This window comes from Tursiops truncatus, chromosome 10 (genome assembly GCF_011762595.2).
Source record: "Tursiops truncatus isolate mTurTru1 chromosome 10, mTurTru1.mat.Y, whole genome shotgun sequence".
In the NCBI taxonomy this organism is placed as follows: domain Eukaryota; kingdom Metazoa; phylum Chordata; class Mammalia; order Artiodactyla; family Delphinidae; genus Tursiops; species Tursiops truncatus.
Window position 1 is genome coordinate 2571304 of NC_047043.1, and position 25210 is coordinate 2596513.

At 38.8% G+C, this 25210-nt stretch overlaps 1 long non-coding RNA gene across 3 annotated transcripts in view; it reads right to left on the bottom strand.

Moving 5' to 3' along the window:
- The window catches only part of LOC109551566 (uncharacterized), a 52595-nt gene that overhangs the window by 12337 nt on the left and 15048 nt on the right, over nucleotides 1-25210 (bottom strand). The gene's annotated exons all lie outside the window — the stretch shown is intronic.

The following is a 25210-nucleotide window of genomic DNA, read 5'->3' on the forward strand; positions in this document are numbered from 1 at the left end:
TCTCTGCATTGGAAGGGACACATCTAAAGGCATCCCTCCATACTTCTAGGTCAGAAAGCTCAGAAAGCCATAATAAAAATGTTTCATTATATTAAGAATAGAATTTAGCAAGCTGAGTAACAAAAATTATTGACTAGTGTTCTAATGTTCCAGGGTTAGTACACCTTCTATCAGAAATTTTCCCCAAAGTCAGATGGAAATAAAGCTAATAGAATCCAATGCCCAGCGCAATGTCTGGCACATAATAGGTAGCTAATAACTTTTAAAATAAATAAACAAACAAATGAATATGAGATAAAATACAAAAAGGAAGAGAGATGAATGATCCACACAGTAACGGGGGCTGTATGTGCCCCCAAGTAGCTATAGTCACTTTTAAGAACAGGTCTGTATCAGGGGAATAATAATAAAGAACCATCCATCAGTTCTAAGGATATTAAAAACAACAAAAAATAAATTAAACAACTCCAAGTTTTATAATTGAAATATTCGTCTAGTAGAACACTATTCTCAGAGTATTCTTAGTGTTATGGGCTGCCTCATGTCCTCCAAAAAAAGATATGCTGAAGTCTGAACTCTTAGTAGCTCAGGATGTGACTTTATTTGAAAATAGGGTATTTACAGAGGTAGTCAAGTTAAAATGAGGATTTGGGTGGGCCCTAATCCTAAGGCCCTAATTCCTTAGGAAAAGGGGAAATTTGGAAACACAGATAGACATGCACAGAAGGAAGACTATGTTAAGAGACTCAAGGAGAACTCCATGTGAAGATTGGAGATAAACTACCACAGTCAAAGAACACGTAGGACTACAGGAAGCTGGAAGAGTCAAGAAAGTACTCTTCCCCTACAGCTTTCAGAGGAAACACGGCCCTGCAGACACCTTGGTTTTGGACTTCCAGCCTCCAGAACTGTGAGACAATAAGTTCCTGTTGTTCTAAGTCACCCAATTGTGGTACTCTGTTATGGTGGCCCCAGGAAACTGTAAGCTCAGCATAATCATGTTATATTTGCAGCTAGAGCAATGAGGGTGTTAAAAGGTAAACTGAGGCCTCAAACTATACAGATGTGAATCCTAGAAATGGGGGCTGGGGTACAGTTACAGCAACTCTGTTTCCCTCCTCAGATGCATCTGTGTTCTCCCCTTAAATTAAAGATATTGTCACCTCTGTATATTCTCTGAGCTAGTCTCGTAATAAGCAAACACCCACAGGGAGTTTGTTGAATTTGACTAAGTTAATAAAACAATCACAAAATTTTTTATCAGCTTTTGTGATTCTATAGTGGTTCATGTGTTTTTAAACATTCATTGCTATTCAATGGAACTTGTGTTAATCCTTAGTGGTTATCATATGAAGTTGGCTTCGTAAAGCTGACTGACTTTGTAATATTTGTAACCCTCTCCCCACTCTGCCCTTTTAAATAACATTGACGGTATTCCCTTACAGAGTCTCTGAAGTTAGCCGATAATTCAGGGGGGAAAAGAAACACCCTCATTTGACAAATGACTACACTAAGTCCCAAAGAGGTGAAATAAACTGACCTTAAATCACACAGCTAGTTAAGGACACAGGCAGGACTATCTAATGCCCTTCACTTACACTCCATTTTCCCCCTACAAGGTGTTCCCATGTAAACTACCCTTTGAAACATAGGGTTTCGAGTCAGAGAACCTACGTTCTTTCCCCAATTTTAACACTTATTGCTGTATGATCTTGAGCAAGGTGATTTACCTCTATGAAACTCTCCTCTTTAAATGGGTTTAGTGATATCTATCTTATTGTTATAAAAAAAGATACGACAAATACCATATACCATAAAAGCATTAAACAGATTTAAAAAAATAAAGTTTATTAAAAAGGTAATTTGGGGCATTTTTCTTTTTTTCTTTTTTATTTTATTTATTTGTCTATTTATTTATTTATTTATTTATGGCGGCATTGGGTCTTCATTGCTGCATGCGGGCTTTCTCTAGTTGTGGCAAGCGGGGGCTACTCTTTGTTGCGGTGCATGGCTTCTCATTGTGGTGGCTTCTCTTGTTGCGGAGCACGGGCTGTAGGCGCACAGGCTCAGTAGTTGTGGCATGCAGGCTTCAGTAGTTGTGGCACGCGGGCTCAGTAGTTGTGCGTGGGCTCAGTCGTTGTGGCTCGTGGGCTCTAGAGAACAGGTTCAGTAGTTGTGGCACGCAGGCTTCCATAGTTGTGGCACATGGGCTCAGTAGTTGTGGCTTGTGAGCTCTAGAGCACAGGCTCAGTAGTTGTGGCATGCAGGCTTCAATAGTTGTGGCACATGGGCTCAGTAGTTGTGGTGCGTGGGCTCAGTAGTTGTGGCTCATGGGCTCTAGAGTGCAGGCTCAGTAGTTGTGGCGCACGGGTTTAGTTGCTCCGCAGCATGTGGCATCTTCCCGACCAGGGTTTGAACCCGTGTCCCCTGCACTGGCAGGTGGATTCTTAACCACTGTGCCACCAGGGAAGTCCCATTTTTCTTTTCTTTTATTTTAAAATGATTATTTCTCTATAATTTGACTAAAATATAAGAATTTTAAAATTTGTTTATATTTACATCCTTCGCCTCTCACTATTCTAATATTCAGTATCATGTTGCTTGAAGTTTACATAATTTAATTTAGAATCAGCATTCCTGGGAAAAAGACAATGTTCCTAAGTAAATCCTACTGCTGATAATAAAATAATAACCATAAATATTATATTTGCTACACAGTATCTACAAAAGGGGTCAATGAGGTAAAGAAATTTTCAAAAAATTTATAAACACACACAACAGCAGAACATATTACATTCATTGTTCAATAATCCTTATGATGACAATGCTTTTATGTAAAGTAATCCGCCGGAGCAGATTACAAGTGAATTTATCCACCACAAACCAAAATCTAGTCACTTATGTTATAGACACATCTCTTTCTTAAAGATAAAACGTTGGCATTACCTAGCTTAATCACGTGCATTATACATCAGCGTTCGCTCTGAACGACTTTTTGACTGTTCGCAATAATCACATCCCATGTTGGTGGATGAAGATCTATCACCATTGACAATATTTGTAAAAATACACTTAAAGTTCTGAAGGCAATTCTTAAAAAAGAAGCACTAAATGTTTCAGAAATTTCAGAATGTTTTTTAAAAAAGTTAATTTCCAGTCGGCATTTTTTTAGTATTAATATGTTGGCCAATGTCTTCCTGAGGCAGAAGATTCCTTCCAGGTATATAAACGTTATTACATTCATTTAAAAAGTAGACTGATAGTTTTAGAAAATGTGAATACAGATAAATTTAAAGGGCATATGTCCCTCGTCTTTTGGTTCTAAAGGAAAGACAGCACGACGTTAGGTGCAGCATTCAGCTTATACAGTAAGGAAATTGCCCGCGAGTGGACAAGACACATAGTTCAGCAGGGTCGTCCCACTCTGTACAACCCAAGTGTGGTCAGTGAGGAAAGCACTAAACAGTTAATCCAGGCAGCTCTCTTTTACAAACTTCCCCTTGATTTTGTGCCAGCCCTGCTGGGGCCACGCTTTGTTGGGTTCAGCCCTGCATAGAGATTCTTTCCTGAGCCTAAAAGAAGTAGGCTATACGAGAACAAAATAACAGGATAGATGTACTGGAAAAGAGGAAGCAGGAGCACGAAAGAAGGGCCCTGTCGCTCACTCACTGGATAATGTCCATGGACGTAGAAGTTAGTCATGAAGCAAACATGTTTTAGTTGCATCCAGCTTCGAACCTGACATAATTTAACAACTTCATCAAGGGATTATTACCTACCAGCTGGAACGTTAACACATAAAAATCAGAACATGTTCTATACCCGTAATTGTCCCTAATGTGCCAGTAATCTAACCTGGAGACAATCTGCAAGTGAGACGCTGAACGATGCCCTCCTTTAGCCACTAGCTTTATCCCTCGTGTCTTTACGAAAAGCAGTCGTGTTTTCCTTCGCTGATTGATTCAGACGAAGTGAAACTTGTTCTTTGCAAAAACGTCTATTTAGTTCCTTCGCCCATCTTTTAATCAAATGTTTGTTGTGATTGTTAGTCAGCTGTATGAGTTCTCCATGGAGTTCTCTAAACCCTCTCTAGCATCCCCGTTCAAGTTCACGGAGTCTTGGTTTTCTCTAACTCTGTGTTCTAACTTTTACTTACATGAACGGTGACTTTAACTGATAGAGTGATTCAGCAGCCCTAAGTTTCAAATTTTGAGTTTAGTTTTCAGCTACTTTAGCCTTAGGGTTAAAACATAGAAGAGGATTATTTTTGGTTTGGGGTGTTTTTATATTTATTTATTTTGTGTGTATGTTTTAAATTTTTTTAAAAAATTAAAAAGTAAACAACATTGACTTGAAGGACCTAATAGCTCATAAGAAAGATAAATTGAATCAAAGGATTAGGAAGATTGAAAAGGATTGAAGATGATCTTACAGAATGACATGATAATTTCAAAAGAAAATCACTAAGAATCAACAGACACGGTGTTAGAAATAGTAAGATAGCTTAATGAGGCGGACAGGTGTAAAATTTTCATACAAAAGTCGACCGCACTTCTTTATACCAGAAGAGAGAGTCCAGATACAGACTCAGATATATAGGCCATGTTGTCTATGATAAAAGTGAACCATGGAGGAAAGATTATGGGGGATCATGGGGGAAAGATTAGTCAATAAAGGTGCTGGGAAAGAGAAAGACAAATACCATTTGATATCACTTATATGTGGAATCTAAAATAGGACACAAATGAACATAGCTATGAAACAGAAACAGACTCACAGTCATAGAGAACAGCCAAGGGGGAGGGCGGGGAGAGGGCTGGACTGGGAGTTTGGGGTTAGCAGATTGAAACTATTATATATAGAGCGGATAAACAACAAGGTCCTACTGTAGAGCACAGTGATTAACTATATTCAATATCCTGTGAGAAGCCATAATGGGAAAGAATATGAAAAAACATATATGTATGTATAACTGAGTCACTTTGCTGTACAGCAAAAATTAACACAACATTGTAAATCAACTACACTTCAATACAAAAATTTTTTTAAAAAGGTGTTGGGACAAAAGGTCTGTCATTTTCTCAAACTCCTTCAGCTTAAAATATTCAGTATGCCAAGATGCCATACCATGGGGTAGTATGTCCTGAACCCCATCAGTGCGTATCAGACTAGCAGAGATTTTGTTTTAAAAAAAGATAATGTCCTGAGCTAGTAAGAATGTAGTAAAAAAAAAAAATCACTCTCTTACGTTTTATTGGGAGTATAAATTGGTGTACTTTTTAAGGTAGTTCGTTGGTGTTTATTGAATTTAAATATTCATACCTGTTTGCCCTCTCACAGTCCCACTTCCAGGAATTTAGCTACTGAAACACTTATTCAAGGAAGCAAAACATACGTTATCTACAAAAACAACTACAAATAATGAAGAATATCTATAAATACTAGCACTGTAAATGCAAGATGTATACAAAAAATTATACAATAATTCATATAGCATGATCCCCATTTAGTAAGAAAAAAAGAAATTATAACATATATGTTAATATACTCATAAAATATCTCCAGAGGTTAAGACAATAGAGTTTTCCCTTTTAGTGTTATGTTTATGTTTAAACCACAAGCATTTATAAATTAATAATAATTATATATTAGTAATAATTTATAATTGAAATAGGCCACGGGAGGAGAGTAGACACCAAAGTATAAGAGGAAGTCTCTCAGGAGGGAAAGATAGGCTCCAAGGGTCAGGCAAAATGGGGGCGACACCAGATGGTAAAAGTCACTAAATGCTTCATAATGAACCACCAGCCAAGCAGTCTGCACACAACAGTTAATATTCAAATTAAATTTCTCATCTATTCACTGAGAAATACAGTATAAGTTAACCACCACTTTAACATGAAAAAAAGCTGCACTGCTTTTCCACAATTTAGATTTTGCATTAATTCTGAGAAGGTCTTTCTCTGGCTCCCTCATCTCACTGGAAATTATCTCATGAGTGTAGATTCAAACGCATCTGTGCAAACAAACGCTTTCAACGCTCGGAAAAGTGCTGGGTTGTGTGCAGCTGGACCGGGCTTGAGCGGAATAACAAGCAGCATACAGACTGCCCTGAGGAAAAGTGAGCTTTACTGCTCCATGTCAGTAAAAGTGCAGAGGTTTCTTATAGTATTTTGACGTGAAACATTATATTTAAAAAAACTGAACACTCTTTCTGAACACAAAGTCTTTCTGAATGCGGCATGGATTCTTCACACGTGTGTGACACTGCCTGACGCTGCTCTTTAGTTTCGCCTCTGAAACAATCTCTCCCTTCATATACTTACCTTTAAATTCATCTTACATTGAGTTTAGACCATTAACATAACATAGGCCATCCTTGTTTAACTTGCCAATCCAAGCCGTTTATTCCTAATCTTAAAACACGCTTCATTTAAAAAAAGCGTTCAAGGGAATGAATGCACGGAAATGGAAGTTGCCCAAGAGCTTCATATGTAGGCAGATACAAAAGACATCTGTGTAGTAATCCAGGAATCAGATCACTCTACTTGTCACCGTTTTTTTTCAAGGATGGTAAAGGAACGGGTGTAACCATGGAAATGTTCCCAACTAAAACACAAATCTTAAACAAAAGCCCAGAGCCTAGGAACATCAAGGAAACCAAAAGCCCTGGCCTTCCAACAGAGAATTCAACATTACCATGACACAGAGAAACTAAGAAAATCCTTTCCACAACAGAAAGGAAAGTCCTACAAAGAAGGGGCCCTTTGCTTTTACCCTAGGCAAGATGCCTTTTATTCTGTAAAATAAAATACTTGTCAGCAACTACAGGAATAAAGTACGTGTCTAAAATTTTTTCCTAAGAAGGACCATTATTCAGTAGCTAGATTCGGCCACTTTCTATAGATAATTGTGGTGTGGCATTTAGATCCTAAAGTAAGGCTGGATATTCCTCATGTACTGGTTGAAATGAGGTAGTACTTGGGGGCACATGGATCCCTCTTGGTATAAACTTAACTGGAAACAACTAAACCTTGGACAAATTCGTATAAAGGTAATAAACCCTCTTTTGCCAAAGAGGCTAGAGTATGGACTACCAACACGTGTTTGTCATACGTCTATCATACGGTAAACACTGTCTGTGCTGGGCAAACAGCTGCTGACAAAACAGACAGGGTCCCGAATTTGACAGAACTTACATCTCACTGAGCGAACAATTATTGAATAAAGTAGAAGGGACGACGGCACATAGTCTTAAATCGTGAGAAGGAAATAAAAGTGGTGAGTTAGGGTGAGAGGCTACTTGAGACCGAGAAATATTGAAAACACGACCTTGCAGGCAAGACTGAGAAGCCAGGAAGAGTGAACACGTCCAGAGGAAGAGGAAAAGCGGTCTCAGCAGAGGAACGACACCCGGAAAAAGCTCAGAGAGTTAAAATAGAGGAAAAGAAGGTGTGCCTGGAGCTTAAAGAGCTCAAGGGGAACTGTAGGGAGGGCCGAACGCATAGGGGCTTACAGACCATGGTAAGCAGAACGAATTTTATTGGATGCACAAGGAGAAAACACTGATGGATTTTTGCTCTGATTAATGTTCTGAAACATCACTCTGCTGCTTCGGGGAAGAAGGAATAGAAGCAGAGACCAGGTGAGACACTTCAGTGGCTTAGATGAGGGTGACAGAAATGGAGATGAAGACAAGACAAAATCTTGCAACATCTTTCACAGTAAGGCCAATGGGCAGGGACTTGCCTTCCCCTTACCTAAATTAATTAATCAAGGAAAAGAATGTCATTGCAGGAGCAGGTGTGGGCTGACCTCAGACAGGTCTCATCATCTGAGAATTAAAGAAAAATTCTCCTCCTAGGGCCAAAAAGAGACAACTTGGAAATTTGCCATAAAAAGTTATAGCCATTTCATAAATGGCTTAAAAAACAAACAAACAAATCAAAAACACATTCTGAAGATTTGGGTAAATAAAAATTTGCAAGTTTCTTTCTTTTTTAAAATAAGCCTGATAACAAAGTTGCTTATTTAAAACAGATAAAAGCTGGTAACTTACTGTTATCAGTATGAGGACAAATGCAGAGGTCAGATTATAAAAAATTAACCAAATAATATGAAATGTGAAATTCTAATCAAGACCGGGAAAATATAAAAGGTATCTGAAAAAAACATGTATGAGTGTGTTAAGAATGAATAAGTGAGGAAAGAAAATAAAGAAGAATAAGCCAGAACAGTATTGGAGGACGCTGAAGTGTAATATATTATCACAGTAAAAACAATCATACTCAAAAGAGAAATGCATTGAATGTGTGAATTTAAAGTAACGTAAAAACAATGAATTCCACTCAGATGCCGTGGTTTCTGCTCTATAGAGAAGGAAATAAAGTCTAGGCTCAGGTATACTCTGTGTGTAAATTGGATTTTTATATGCCCAAACCTCTGTTCCAATCAGTTATATATTATTACATTAATTGTAATAATAATAATTGTGATAATTTTAGACACCAATTTCCCATGAAAACCCATGGATTCCTCAAGATATCATAACATTTCAATGAAATCTGTCAGAAGACTTTAAAAATATATATTTAAGGGAAAAATACTTTCCTAAAAACAGATTAAATATTACCAACAAGAGGGTACATCATGATACATTCAAGGATACCCAAAACCACTGGTGTGGGCATTTACTATTCAGAAATCGGGCTGGCCGAGCACCAGAGCAGGACCCAGGAGGCCCCTAATGGGCCATCCATTTGCCCTCTCGCTGCTGGAGAGATTCAGTGGGAAGCCACAATGAGGACTCAGGGAAGCACCCCTTACCCACCAGTAAGGAGGTCTTTTCATATTTTAACAACCAGTATGGCTGTCCCTGCTGTGAGGTAAGTACCAGTAGAGCATCATTCCTGAGCAGTCTACATAACACTGTCCTCTGCAGCCACTACACACATCAATATTTCATGACATTGAGAGCCGTGCCGTGATGCCTTACTACATGAATAAGGTAGGTTACACACAGTGAGCGTGTTCTGACCCTTCATGTAAGTGGGCATGTGTGTGTGGGGATGGACAGACAGGACCAAAAAGATTTATAGACTCAAGTAGGACTGTGGGTGATTTTTTTCTTCATGCTTATTCTTATTTTGTAAATGTCCTATGATAAAAATAAATACAAGTTAAAATAGTATGCTTAGAATATAAAATTACACTATTTTGAAAGTTATAATGATTGGTAAAGAAAAGTGGAAAGGCAGAGTATGTATGAGTGAAGAAGCTCTGGTCCAACCAAAGAAAGCTGCAATCCACAATTGTTCTCCCTATTTCCTCCTTTTACTATTACCAAGAATGACACCGTCTTATACATAAAATAAACAACAAGGACCTACTGTATAGCACAGGAACTATGGTCAATATCTTGTGATAGGGTTTCCCTGGTGGTGCAGTGGTTAAGAATCCACCTGCCAATGCAGCGGACATGGGTTCAAGCCCTGGTCCGGGAAGATCCCACGTGCCACGGAGCAACTAAGCCCGAGCACCACAACTACTGAGCCTGCGCACCTAGAGCCTGCGAGCCACAACTACTGAGCCCTCGTGCTACAACTACTGAAGCCTGCGCGCCTAGAGCCTGTGCTCCGCAACGAGAGAAGCCACCGCAGTGAGAAGCCCGCACACCGCAACGAAGAGTAGCCCCCGCTCGCCGCAACTAGAGAAAGCCGGCATGCGGCAACGAAGATACAACGCAACCAAAACTAAATAAATAAATTAATTAAATTTTTAAAATATCTTGTGATAACCTATAATGGAAAAGAATCTGAAAAAGAATTTATATATATATATATATATAAATAACTGAATCACTTTGCTGTCCACCTGAAACTAACACAACATTGTAAATCAACTATACTTCAATTAAAAAAAAAAGAATAACACGGTATTAGAAATATAACACTATATTAGAAATATAGCATTGTACTCTTAAATCAATTGATTAAGACTCTAGGATCTGAAAACTGGAATTCTATTTACCTGAAGCTTTATTTCACTTCCATAGATAGTAATCCTACTCTCTGCTGGGTTGGTTAAAATCCAAGGATGTACCTTGACAACATAATATATCCACTCTAGGTTCCTGAAGGAAAGGATAAAATCAAATTCTTTGCTATTCTATGTTTATCAAAAGTTTAGCCTCGAAACACACATTTCTGAAGGGTTGCTCAGAAGACGTGGGATCCATCTGTTCACCTAATCAATACATCCTCGGATCATGCCACACGACGGAAGAGTCACACATCAGAATCATAAGATAGTGGTTCCTCCTTGATTTGTCATGATAAAAGAAAGCCTCACACTATTACTGTGCGAGTGTTCTAACAAATCTTGTTCACAACATCCTACGGCATCAACTTCATAAATATCCAAAGAAGAAATGTTCCCAGGCCCCACTACCTGGGAAAGCTGCGCTTCCTCTGAGCAATTGCTTTGCGTTGATCATAACCGGAAGTCTTGCAAATAACCTGGCTTCCTTTTTTCTTTGACATCTGGGAAGCTCTGAGGCTACCTCATGATCTGTATTTTGTGTACTAACCTTAGTTGGTGTCTTTGATAAGAGCACATTGGATCAGAGCATGAAACCTGCAGCTCTGCTAGTCACCAACCATGTGGCCATGGGCAGTCGGCTCTCAACTATAAAATGAGGGCAATAATAATACCCACTTCCTAGACCGTTTTGAGGACGAAATGTACATAAATCACTTTGAACACAGTAACCACTATTATTAATTCAGACCTTTTCCCCTGTGAAGAAATGGATCCTGACCACACAGAGCCTCTCTTTCTTTCTTTCCAATGAAAAGAAGGTAGTTTTCCTACTTATCCAATGCTGACTCATATTTTTGAAAAGCAAAAGGAAATAAGTAACTACTTATAGTCAATGCATTTGGAGATGAGCTTCATATGTTTCAGGACTTCCTTGTAATGGGGTGGGGCTGGTGGCAGTGCTGAGACGCAATTACACAAATAAAAACAAAGAAGCTGCTCAGAAAAGTGCAGAAAATGGAGAGTTCATTTCTCCCTCCCTCTCTCTCTCTCCCTCCCCCTACTTTTTCTTTCCTGCCCAGCATACGTGGCAGATACAAAGGAAGGCAACAGATCTATTCCATGAGCCACAAAGAACACAAAAATGATCAGAGGAAAAGCATCTTTTCTTCTTATTTTATTACTTGCTGTTCTTGAGAGAGCTAGTTGAATCAACTGATTTTACCACCTTACAAATATAAAATAAACAGATGTTTTAGAATACAAAGAAATAACCATCATAACTGAAGTGGCCATCTGTAATGGTTAATGGCTTTTCCGTGTACTTTTCCCCTTTGGAAAGCTTGAAGGCAAAGAAAGATATACTAGATCCAGTTTGTTTAAAGTATGGATTACAGCATTGAGAGTAATCGAATGAAAAGTTCTGTCTCTAAATTTCAAATCGACAGCCAAATTTAAACTGAGTTTGAGACAACAGAGCTTGACAACTTCTGGTATGTTCAATGTGCTGGTAAACACACGAGTGGAGATCCCTGGGGAGAAACTCTGTGACCACCAGTTTGCATAATCATTTTTATACAAGTAATCAAAATCCAGAAACCACTGGCTATTTAAAAAACCTCATTTGGGGGCTCCCTGGTGGTGCAGTGGTTGAGAGTCCGCCTGCCGATGCAGGGGACGCAGGTTCGTGCCCCGGTCCGGGAAGATCCCACATGCCGCGGAGTGGCTGGGCCCGTGAGCCATGGCCGCTGAGCTTGCGCGTCCAGAGCCTGTGCTCCGCAACGGGAGAGGCCACAACAGTGAGAGGCCCGCGTACCGCAAAAACAAACAAAAAAAAACCTCATTTATCAAACATAGAGGTTACAACAAAAGAGTTCTTAATCTGCAAACCTCTTTAAAATTGCAATTGTAATGTATTCTTAATATTACTATAAAATTAAAATACACTATAATTTGGAGGGTTAGTTTTTTTAGTTATAGACTGTAACTTATTTTATAGTTATGACCTTTTTATGGTTATGATGATTTAAAGAACTAACCATTTTTATGTACTCTTCGAGGCCCTGAAAGTACGCAAATAAACAAAAGAGATGAAATCCCTGCCACCTCTGAGGAGCACGATAAAGGCAGGCAGAGAAGCTGAAAACAACTGGCTTCCAGGATGCTGACACACTGGAAGCAGAGGTGCTGCTGGGCAACGCAGGGCACCGAGTCTCCCATCTTCCTTTGAACTGAGAAGTCCTGGGACTTCCCTGGCGGTCCAAGGGTTAAGACTTCAGTGCAGGGGGTGTGGGTTCAATCCCTCCTCTGGGAGGTAAGATCCCACATGCCTCGGGGGCCAAAAAACATAAAACAGAAGCAATATTGTAACAAATGCAATAAAGACTTTAAAAACAGTCCACGTCAAAAAAATCTTAAAAAAAAAAGGAAGAAATAGAGAAGTGTTAGAGAAGAGGCTCATTAGGCTCATATCCATTCCACGGGACTCTAAATTGGTACATCTTAGTCTGTTCAGGCTGCTGTAGCAGAATACCATAGACTGGGTGGCTATCAACAATGGAAATTTATTTCTTCTGGTTCTGGAGGCTGGGGACCCTAAGATCAGGGTGTCAGCATGCCCGACTTCTGGCGAGAACCCTCTTCCAGGTTGCAGAAGGCAATTATATCCTCACAAGGCAGAGAGAGGATAGAGCGCTCTAGAATCCCTTTGACAAGGACACAAATTCCACACAAATTCCACACAAAAGAGGACCTAATCACCTCTTAACGGCCCCACCTCCTAAGACCGTCACACTGGAGGTTAGGATCTCAACCTATGAATTTCAGGGGGACACAAACATTCGGTCTATTGCATACAACCACTTTGGAAAGTGCTCGGTGCTATTTGTTGAGCTAAACATTCACAGAAATTCTACCCTTTGGTTTAAGCCCCAAAGAAGTTATTGCTTAAGTACAATAAAAAGTAGGAAAAACCTTGAAACAACCTAACTGTCTATCAATAGAAGAAGGGAAAACAAGCTCTTGTATATACATGTAGTGGGATGGTGTCACAAGACTCCATATAATTTTGAAAAATTCCATATAGTATGGATATAATTCTTTTTTTTTAGTTAAAAACAAGTGTATTAGATAATATTTTAAGGAAATATATAGACAAAGCCATGTAAAGCAAAGGACTAACGGGCAAAAAGACAAGGGAATGATGGATACCTCAAATGCAGGGAGACCCGGAACAAGAGGGGGGTGTATTACAGAGCTAGTTGTAGGTTAATATCAAGGTTCTGGCTGTTGAATTGGATGGCAGCTTCCTGGATGCTTAATCAATATTAAAAATAAGGAAAAAATAAATGAGGACCTTGCATGGATCAGTAGTGAGAACATGTCATGAACCAGAAATTATTATTCATCTATTTCTGTGCACCATTTGAGGTCCATTTGAAAAGACACAAAATGAAACAAACAAAATAATAATATTCTCAGATTAAAACTTTAGATTATTTCTCAAAATATAGGCATGTCACAAGGGAGAAATGGAAAAAGAAATCAGGCTAAATGTCTTTTATTTGAAAGTTGGAGGTTAGATACTGATTAATTCTCAACATTGATAGGAAGATATTTCAAATACAGCTAGTAAAAATTTAAACACAAGAGATAAAAAAACAAAACCATCATCAATGAAGTTTTACAGGCAAAGGAGAAAAAAGAAATAATCAGGAAATCTTAACAAATGAAAGCCGTTAAAATGTCAGAAATAAGAAGAAACATAATTATTACAATAAATTTGTGAGAATTAAGTGAGGATGAAACAAGCTCGGTGCCTCAAATCTTATTTTATTTACTTACTTAGAAGATAAAAAACTGGAGTTACCAAATTAAGATAGGCCATTTGAGGAATTTCACTGCTGGGGCCCAGGTTTGATCCCTGGTCAGGGAACTAAGATCCCTGCAAGCTTCATGGAGCGGCCAGAAAAAAAAAAAGATAAGCCATTTGAGATAGTGAAAGATTTTAACATAATATTCACATGCACTTAATTGGCTTTACAAGTTACATAAATATTATGTTCATTAAGTTAAAAATATAAAAGAAGCTACCTCTGTAATGGCCTATACTTTCCTTTTTCAGACCCTTAACAGGATTTTCTTTAGGTAGGTACTGCCAAGACAGTAGGCTATTGGGTTAGTCTTCTCTAGCTCTATCTTTTAATTGTTCTCAGCCTCTCCAGGATATAGAAATTCTCTTGTGTTTATTAAAACCATGCGAAGGAGGCATTGCCATTCTACCCACCCCCTGTTTTTATTAGATGGGGAAACAGCCTCGGAAAGGTTAAGTGGTCTCTCCAGGCCACACAGCTGGGAAGCCATGCTTCCAGCATTCAGACCCCAGGGGCTGACCCCACGGCCAGCATTCAATTACAAAGCTGTCCCTGAAACCACAGGCCGCGTGTGATAATCCACTCTGCAGTATAAAAACCACATGAGACCATATAGAAGATAACCTAGAAACAAAGTGAAGCTATAACCATGCCCTCTGTCTTCCCTTACTCTTGGAAGATTCCTGATATTTCAGTTTTCAATGTGTAAGGTCTAAGACTTCGTACATAAGAACAAAATGAGAATGGTCCTTTGCTGCCCCCTCATGGAAGATGTCCACAGACACACAAAAATCCCCAGCCAGTAACTGCAGTGTCACTTTGTCATAACTAAATTATTTCAGGTGTACCCAGCTTTAAATGATAGATGAGTTTCTAGTACGATGCAACTAGTACATAAGAGGTACCCGATGAATATTTGTGGAATTGAACTGAAAGTTTTATCCACTGAATCTCTGATATGCACTAGGAGTTAGATTTTATAAGAATCCTATGATAAATTATTTATTTAGTTTTAAGACTAAACACCTTCCAATATAATCTTTATGGTATACAGACTGGCATATATTATGTTTATTTAAAATTATAAAATTGCATCATGTAGCCAATTTATTCACAATAAATAAATAAAATCATAAAATTTACAAAATAAAATCATAATCTAAAAATATTTGTTTCAAGCACCTTTGCTTCCTTTCTTAAAATTGAAGTATATTTGATTTACATTATTAATTTTAGTTTCAGTTGTAAAACACAGTGATTCAATATTTTTATAGATCATACCCCATTTAAAGTTATTATAAAACAATGGCTATATTCCCTGTTCTGTATAATACATCCTTGTTGCTTGTCTATTTTATATGTAGTATTTTTTCTCTTAATCCGCTGCTCCTAACTTGCCCCTCCTCCCTTTCCTCTCCCCACTGGTAACCACTAGTTTGTTCTTATATCTGTGAGTCTGTTTCTGTTTTTGCTACATACATTTGTTTGTTTTATTTTTTAGATTCCACATATAAGTGATGATATAGAATATTTGTCTTTGTCTGACTTATTTCACTAAGCGTAATACTCTCTAGGTCCATCCATGTTTTTGCAAACGACAGAATTTCATTATTTTTTATGGCTGAGTAATATTCCATTGTATATATGTACCAAATCTTCTTTATCCATTTGTCTGTTGATGGACACTTAGGTTGCTTCCATATCTCTGCAGTCGTAAATCATGCTGCTATGAGCATTGGGGTGCATGTATCTTTTTGAATTAGTGTTTTTGCTTTCTTCCGATAAATAACCCGGAGTGAAATTGCTGAATCGTGTGAATCACGGTAGTTCTATTTTTAGCTTTTCGAGGAAACTCCATACTGTTTTCCAGAGTGGCTGCACCACTTTAATGTCATTTGGAGAAGAGCCCTCTATGGAATTGACATTTAAGCCAACATCTGAAGGATAAGTTGTAGTAGTCTAGGTGAAGAGTGAGAAAGGAGAAATCCAGGCAGAAGAAAGAGCAAAAACCCTAAGCCTTAAGATAAGAAAGAGCACGGCATGCTTTAGGATTAACATAAGGCCAGTGAGGCTCAGAGATGAGACTGGAAAATAGAGCCGCAATTATCAAGGCTTTACAGGCCATTGAAGGAGTTTGATTTCATTCAAAGAACCACAGTACTATTGAATGGTTTGGAGCAGGAAAGCAATGAGAACCTAATTCACGCTTTTAAAAGCTTACTCCAGTTTCTGGTTAGAAGATGGTTTGGAGTACAGCAAAGGCAAGAGTGGAGAAATCATAGAGAAATAAAGGAGGCAACTGCAGGAGTTCCAACAAGATGGAAGCTTGGACTACGGTGGTGACAACAGAATTAGAAAGAACACAGAGAATTTCATAGATGTTTTAAGGTAAAATTAATAGAACTTGATGATGGACTAGATGTAGACTGGTTTGAATGGAGGTATCTCATATACTGAGGTAAGGAAGACCAAGGAGCCAGTTGAGGCAGGTGGGGGGAGATTTCTGAGAGATATCCAAGTAAATCTGTCAAGTAGCCAGTCCATAAATGACAAATAATGGAAATGGATGAGCTCACTTAAGCAGATAGCAGGGTGAGAAGAAACAAGACTCAAGACTAAGCCATAGGGGAGGATAAAGAGGAAGAGCCCCAAAGACCCAGAGAGGAGGAAAGTCTGGGGAATGCTATCCCACCTAACTTTAAGTTTAGTAATTGGAGCTGTTAAAAGAACATATGAATAGCAGGTTAGTCCATTTGACCAATTTCTTTTTTAAAAATAAATTTATTTATTTTATTTATTTATTTTTGTCTGTGTTGGGTCTTCGTTGCTGCACGCGGGCTTTCTCTAGTTGCCGCGAGCGGGGTCTGCTCTCCGTCACGGTGAGCAGACTTCTCATTGCAGTGGCTTTTCTTGTTGTGGAACACAGGCTCTAGGCGCGCGGGCTTCAGTAGTTGTGGCACATGGGCTCAGTAGTTGTGGCTTGTGGGCTCTAAAGCGCAGGCTCAGTAGTTGTGGCGCATGGGCTTAGTTGCCCGGCGGCATGTGGGATCTTCCCAGACCAGAGCTCGAACCCATCCCCTTCATTAGCAATCGGATTCTTAACCACTGCACCACGAGGGAAGTCCAATTTGACCAATTGCTTACAAAGGTCTTATAGAAGAATTAAATGCTCAAAACCAGCATATTGTAGAAGTTCACCCCCTAGCATTGTGATCTCATCATAAAATGGGGTAAATGGTTTTCAGTGGGAACGTGGGCCTCCTTCCTGTATTTTGAACACATCAAATGTATTCCTATCTCAGGGTCTTCACACTTGCTGGTGTTTGGAACACTCTTCCCCTAATGGCTCCCCTTTCATATTATTCAAGTCTCAGTTCAAATGTCACTTCCTCAGAGAAGCTTTGATGACTATCCCCTAAGTAGCTTTCTTCTACCCTGTCATTCTGCTTTATTTTTTCACTGCACTTACTATTATATGTTTCCTACCTACAAGAATGCAAGAGCGAGGGCCTTATACATCCTGAGTTCACCATCATTTCCCCAACGCCTAGAATAGTGCTTAAAACACAGTAGGGACTCCACAAATGTGGGGAATAAAGAAAAGAAATATATAATAATTTTCCAGTAAGCCTAGGGCATCCCTGCTCTTCATGGCTTGGAAAATATAATATTAAAAATAGACCTGCATCGGATAAAAGCGATATGTATTCTAGAATTCTGAATCCGTTGTTGGTGTCTTATCTTTCTTCTAGTCCTGAGGACACACTGAGCTTTCATGCTGCACTGCTACTTTCTTCCCTTAGGTCACACTTGGCAATATCACTCTTCTCCTAATGAGGAAGCCTAGCTCAATAAGTGAACGGATAAACTGGGGTATATTCAGACAAAGGAATTTTATTCAGCAACAAAAATAAATGAATTATCAAGCACCCCCTCCCCCTAAAAAGACACATAGGAAATGTAAATACATATTGCTAAACAAAAGAAGCAAATCTGAAAAGACGACGTACTGTATGATTCCAGGTATATGATATTCAGAAAAGACAAAATTATGGAAACAGTAAAAAGATCAGTGGTTGTCAGGGATTCAGGGGGAGGAAAGGAGGGATGAATGGGTGGAGCACGGGAGATTTTTAGGGCAATGACACTATTCTGTATGATACTGTAATAGTGGATGCATGTCATTATATTATACATTTGTCAAAACCCATAGAACTGTAAGATGCAATAGTGAATCTTGGGACTTCCCTGGTAGTCCAGTGGTTAAGACTTCCAATGCAGGGGGCATGGATTCAATCCCTGGTTGGGGAGCTAAGATCCCACATGATTTGTGGTGCAGCCAAAAACAAAAGTGTATTTTAAAGAGTGAACCTTAATTGAACTATGGACCTCAGTTAATAATAATGTATCGATATTGATTTATTAATTATAACAAATGTACCACACTAATGCAAGATGTTAACAGCAGAAATTGCAGGGGTGGAGGTAGGAGAAGAATATAGAAACCCTTTGTACTGCCTATTCAATTTTTCTGTAAATTTAAAACTGTTCTAAAAATTAACATCTATTGGATTTCCCTGGTGGTCCAATGGTTAAGACGCCATGCTTCCACTGCAGGGGCGTGGGTTTGATCCCCGGTCAGTGAACTAAGATCATGCATGCCATGCAGCCAAAAGAAAAGGAAAAAACCAAAGCTAAGGGAAAATAACATCTATTAATTTTAAGAAATCATATGACTTGGAAAGGAAGAAGTTAAAGTGTCTTTATTTGCAAACAAGTGATTAATATATAAGAAATCCTGGGCTTCCCTGATGGCGCAGTGGTTGAGAGTCCACCTGCCGATGCAGGGGACACGGGTTCGTGCCCCGGTCTGGGAAGATCCCATATGCCGCGGAGCGGCTGGGCCTGTGAACCATAGCCACTGAGTCTGCGCGTCCGGAGCCTGTGCTCTGCAACGGGAGAGGCCACGACAGTGAGAGGACCGCGTACCGCAAAAATATATATATATATATGTATATATAAGAAATCCTAACAGATCTGCACAAAAACCACTAGAAATAACGAGTTTAACAAAGTTGTGAGATACACAGTCAATATACAAAAATTATTTATATTCTACATATAGCAGTAAACAAATGACAATTGACATTGAACAGATACCATGGCACCAAGAAATGTGAAACATGTAAGGATAAATTTAACAAAATACGTGTTAAGACCTATATACTGAAAACTAGAAAATGCTGCTCAGAGAAATTTTTAAATATCTAAATAAATGGAGATGTATACAATGTTCATGGATCAAAAGACTCAATATTGTTAACATGTTAATTCTTTCTAAACTGAACTACAGATTCAGCACAAATTCCAATCAATATCATAGCAGGATCTTTTGAAAAATCAACAAGCACACTTCTGTGGTTTCTGGGCTGACATGTAAAATGGTTTTACATTGTCACTTCCATTCTTACAAGAAAAAGTCTAAACAAACTGAAAATCACTAATTCTTCTTTGATACATCAGAGAACTGAGGTCACAGGGAAAACTGCTGCCCCCAAAGCTGGGGAAACAGACAGGATACAAAGAATCTGAGATACAAAGAATCACCACTTACTGGGAACAAATACCTAGGAGCAGAAGCTGGCAGCTGGTGCCAATACTGGAAAGAACACTTTAAACTCTAATTGATGAATTGCTGGAGGCTTAGTGCAGAGAAGCTTGAGAGTTAAAATATCCTAAGAGAGCCCATTCTTGGGGCGGGGGGATCCCATACTTACATGAGTTTTACCTCCTGGAATCCTACCACTGAAAAGGTCAGACAAAAATCCTTTTGTGCTTCCAGGAGGGGATTGGGAAATGAACCACATAAAAGTGCACCCAGAGTATTCTGTTCTTGTTAACAAGGGAAACTGTTTTACCAGAGCCTACTGGCTGGGGTTCTACCTTCGCCTAACTGGCCAAAGGGCAGGGAAACAGCTCCGTCCTCCTGTAGCCTTCAAAGTGGGCAAAGGCAAATACGGACAATAGATTGCTTCTCCCCCCACATACCTTACCACAAAATCAACAGAGCTCCTCTATAATCACAGGGGATTACAGCTAAATTAACAGCAAGCGTCAGAACTTATTTAAGGAGTCTCTAGGAATACCGGAGACAATAGGGGACACAAAAACGAGGCCACTAGAGGAGATTTTAACCTCTGACACCACAGCTGCAGCCAACAGTAAACACAGCCTAACTCTAAGCCAGATAAACATAAAATCTCATTAAAGGCATATCTATCTCATTTCATCATATATAGCTTTCAACAAAAAATTTTAAGGCATGCTGAAAGGAAAAAATGCAGCGTGAGGAGGTAAAGCACGCATCAGAAGCCAACTCAGATATGGCAGGAAATTTGGAATTATTAGATCAAGAATTTTAAATAGGGCTTCCCTGGTGGCGCAGTGGTTGAGAGTCCACCTGCCGATGCAGGGCACACCGGTTCATGCCCCAATCCTGGAAGATCCCACATGCCGCGAAGCAGCTAGGCCCGTGAGCCATGGCCGCTGAGCCTGCGCGTCCGGAGCCTGTGCTCCGCAACGGGAGAGGCCACAGCAGTGAGAGGCCCGTGTACAACAAAAAAAAAAAAAAAAAAAAAGAATTTTTAATAACTATGATTAATACACTAATAATGAGAAAAGTAGACAACATGTAAGGATAGGTAGTGTACGTAGGAAGATGGAAACACTAAGAAAGAATCAAAAAGAAAGTCTAGAAATCAAAAACACTGTAACAGAAGTGAAGAATGGATGGGCCTGTAGACAGAATGGACAAGGAAAGAATCAGAGGTTGAAAACCAATCAATAGAAACTTAAAAAACTAAAATGCAAGGAGAAAAAGGAATGGAAAAAAATGAAATAGAATATCCACAAAATATGAGACCACTGCAAAAGGTATAACGTAGTGTAACGGAACTGCCAGGAAGAAAAGAAAGAGAAGAAGGAACAGAAGAAATATTCAAAGTCATAATAACAGCTGACACTTTTCCAAAATCAATGACATACACCAAACCACAGATCCAGGAATCGCAGACAACAGGAGGCAGGATAAATACCAAAACACCTCGGCATATCATATTCAAACTGCAGAAGATCAAAGACAAAGAAAACATCTTGAAAGAAGCCAGAGAAAAAGAACACTTTACCCATAGCAAAATAAGGATATGAATTATATCAGATTTCTCACCAGAAACCATGCAAGCATGAAAACAGTGGAATGAAATATTTTAAGTGTTGCAGGAAAAAAAAGCACCAACCCAGAACGTAACTACCAGGGATGGTAATTACAAAGTTTCTTCTGGGTGAGGATTTTAGGAGACGGGAGCTGGGAAAGACAGAGAGAAAAGGGAGTGGCCCACATAATCAAGAAAGAGCAAATGAAATAATGTAACATGGAATCTACACCAGGCAGGAGAGGAGCAGAAAGGAAAGAGGAAACGGAGAAGTCAGTGGTTTCTCCCACTGATCACACTGAGACTGAAAATGCTCATAGCGGTTGTGGTTGGAAGAGGGTGTTTGAATTACTGAGTTTGGGAGAGAAGCAGGTCCAGTGCGTGCCCTTGGGTGTGGGTGCCAAGCTAAGTACGTAAAAAGACACTGGAGAAGACAGAGCATTAAAGTTAGAATTTGGGGTGACAAGACTTGTTTTGTTTTATTTTCCCTTTCTTCTTTTTTCCAAATTTCTTTAAAGGATTAGTTAGACAAATTAAATTAGCTTCTTATGTCCATTGTAATTACCCACCCTTTCAAACCTAAAATAGTCTGACTTTTCTCTGTTCTATTTACTTTTATGCTAGAATTTAATTTTGCTTAATATGACAAGTTATCCTACAACTAAGTGGAGTTTGCTAGGTTTAAACAAGAAAGACATGCAAGGGAATTCCCTGGAGGTCCAGTGGTTAGGACTCCGAGCTTCCACTGCAGGCGTGGCAGGTTCGATCCCAGATAGTCGGGGAACTAAGATCCCGCAAGCCTCAGAGGGAGAAAGGAAGGGAGGGAGGGAGGGTGGGAGAGAGAAAGAAAGACATGCAATACACTACCAAACGTCAAATAGGTAGCTAGTGGGAAGCAGCCGCATAGCACAGGGAGATCAGTTCGGTGCTTTGTGACCACCTAGAGGGGTGGGATAGGGAGGGTGGGAGGGAGGGAGACGCAAGAGGGAAGAGATATGGGAACATATGTATATGTATAACTGATTCTCTTTGTTATAAAGCAGAAACTAACACACCATTGTAAAGCAAATATACTCCAGTAAAGATGTAAAAAAATAAAATAAAAAATAAAATAAGAAGTATGGAATATAATAAAGGATAGCATTTAAAATAGAATAAATCTAGCTTTAAGAAAAAAAAAGTGAAGGACGTGCTGCAACTAAGGAGTCTGCCTGTTGCAACTAAGATGCGGTGCTACCAAAAAAAAAAATGAAGGAAAAAGGTGCAGTCATTGTGAAAATTGCTTGGCAGTTCCACAAAAAATTAAACATAGAATTACCATATGACCCAGGAATTCTGCTCCTAGGTATACAGTTGACCCTTGAACAACACAGGTTTGAACTGCAAGGGTCCACTTACGTGTGGAGTATAATAAATTGAAATTTATTTTTTTCGATACATACATACTACAGTACTACACGATCCATCGTTGGTCGAATTCAAGGATATAGAATCACTCATATGGAGAGCTGACTATAAAGTTAGAAGCTGGGACTTCCCTGGTGGTCCAGTGGTTAAGAATCCGCCTTCCAATGCAGGGGACGCAGGTTTGATCCCTGGTTGGGGAACTAAGATCCCACGTGCCGCTGGGCAACTAAGCCCATGCGCGCTAGAGCCCGGGAGCCACAACTAGAGAGAAGCCCGCACGCCCCAACAAAGAGCCCGCATGTTGCAACTAAGACCCAACGCAGCCAAATAAATAAATAAATATTTTTTAAAAAATAGATGGGAGGGGAGTTAGGGAGAGAATGGATACATGTATATTTATGGCTGAGTCCCTTCGCTGTGCATCTGAAACTATCACAACACTGTTAATCGGCTATACTCCAATATAAAATAAAATATTAAAAAAAATAATATATTGAAAAATATAAAATAAACTTTGCACCTACTTAAAAAAAATAAAATAAAATAAAGTCAGATGCTGATGTTCAACTGTAGGAGGGTCAGCACCCCTAACTCCTGCATTCAAGGGTCAACTGTATATCCAAAACGATTGAAAGCAGGGATTCAAACAGGCATCTCCACACCCATGTTCACAGCAGCACTATTCTCAATGGTGGAAACAACCGTGTCCATCGACAAACGAATGGATAAACAAAGTGTGGTGTATATATTACACAAAGGGATACTATTCAGCCATAAAAAGGAATTAAATGCTTATATATGCTACAACATGGATGGACCTTGAAGATATCCATGAGGTCTCACTAAGTGATATAAGCCAGACACAGAAGGACAGATACTGTATGATTCCATTGAGACGAGGTAGCTAGAATAGGCAATTCACAGACACAGATCAGAAAAGAGGTTGCCAGGGGGGTGGGGAGGAGAAAAGGAGGAGTTGCTATTTCCTGGGAATAGAGTCTATGTTGGGGATGATGATAGAGTCTATGTTGGGTGCAGATAGTGGGGATGAGTACACAGGACTGTGGATGTAAGTGACGCCACTGAATTTACACTTATGAACAGTTAAGATGATAAAAGGTACGTATATTTTACCACAATTTTTAAAAACTATTTTAAAAAAGGGAAGGAGAAGTAAACAGTCTCTCAGACAAGTAAAAATTGACAGATTCTAAAATTTATGTGGGAGTGGAAATGGAAAGGACCTAGAATAGCCAAGCAATTTTGAAAAATAACAAAGTTGGACATCTTATACCACCTAATGTCAAAACTTGCTGCAAAGATACAGTAATTAAGGCAGTGCAGAATTGGTGTAGGAATAGAAATGTTGACCGATGGAAAAGAACAGGCAGTTCAAAACTATACCCATGCATATACGGCCATTTGATTTCTCAGCACAAAGACAAAGGTAACTTAATGGTGTTGGAACAACTGGAAATCCATGTGATAGACTTTAAAAAAAAAAAGGACTCTTGACTCTTATCTCACACCATAATGAAAAAAATCCCCCGGACAAGCTAAAACCACTCAATGTCTAAAACAAAACATCAAAGAAAAAAACTGTTCCCTTTACTGAAAGTACATTTCCTATGCAAGAAATTGTTTTATAACAGATTTCAAGAAAAATGCAATTAGTCGCATATAGTTAATATTGACTTTAGAAGGGCATTGAAATAAAAAATGTCTCAAAGTAGCCTGAACAGTTAAAATAAGATGCTCTCCTAAAAGCAGTCAGCTGTATTCAGTAATGCTTTTTAAGTTCTCAAAGCACTTCATGATTAGATTTATTTTTATACAAAGTTTAGAAAAGTTAAATTATTATTTTAAAAGTCTCTACTAGATATGTATTTACCTAAAAACTATTATCAACCACCTTTCTAACCAAATATTGTATCTTAAGTCACAGAGCTAAAAGTAACAAACTTCCCACGAGTGATATTTAGATAGCAATTAGCTAAACATTTAAAAGAGCAGAAAAAAAATCGTTAAGGAGATTAGTGAGAAAAAGTCACATCACTAAGAAGATAAAAGTCTGTACCAGTTTTTTCCTCCATAAATTACCAACTCAAGGACAGTACAAATTAATTAAAGATGTGGGCAGTTGTATTCCCTCTTTCATGTTTTCTGAAATCTAACTTTATTAAAAAAATAGAGAGATGTATATTATATCCTAACACAATGAAAAAGGGACAAAATTATAACTGTGCGGGATCATTCAGTAGGAATGGTATGTTGCTAAGTTGTTAAATTAAAGAAGCAGAAATACATGTTCCCTTGGAAGAGCATTTCCCAGGACCCAAAATTTGCTCGAATTCACACAGACAAATTGGAAGTGATTCAAAGTTCATTATTCTTAAAATCTTTTTAATTAACATGGAATATTGGAGGCCAGTGCAAACAATCAGAAAGAAAAAAGAATTAAAGGTAATTTGTCTTTACTTGTTTTCAAATCCCGTCTCTGCCACTCACTAGCTATGTGAGCTTAGGAAAATTACCTAACCTCTCTGTTTGCAGATTTTTCATCTGTAGAATGAAGATACTATTGCCTACTGCATAGACTGATTATAAGATTAAATGAACTAATATGTGTAAAGCAGTGATTACAGTGTCTGGCACACAGTAAGTATACATGTCAGCTACCAT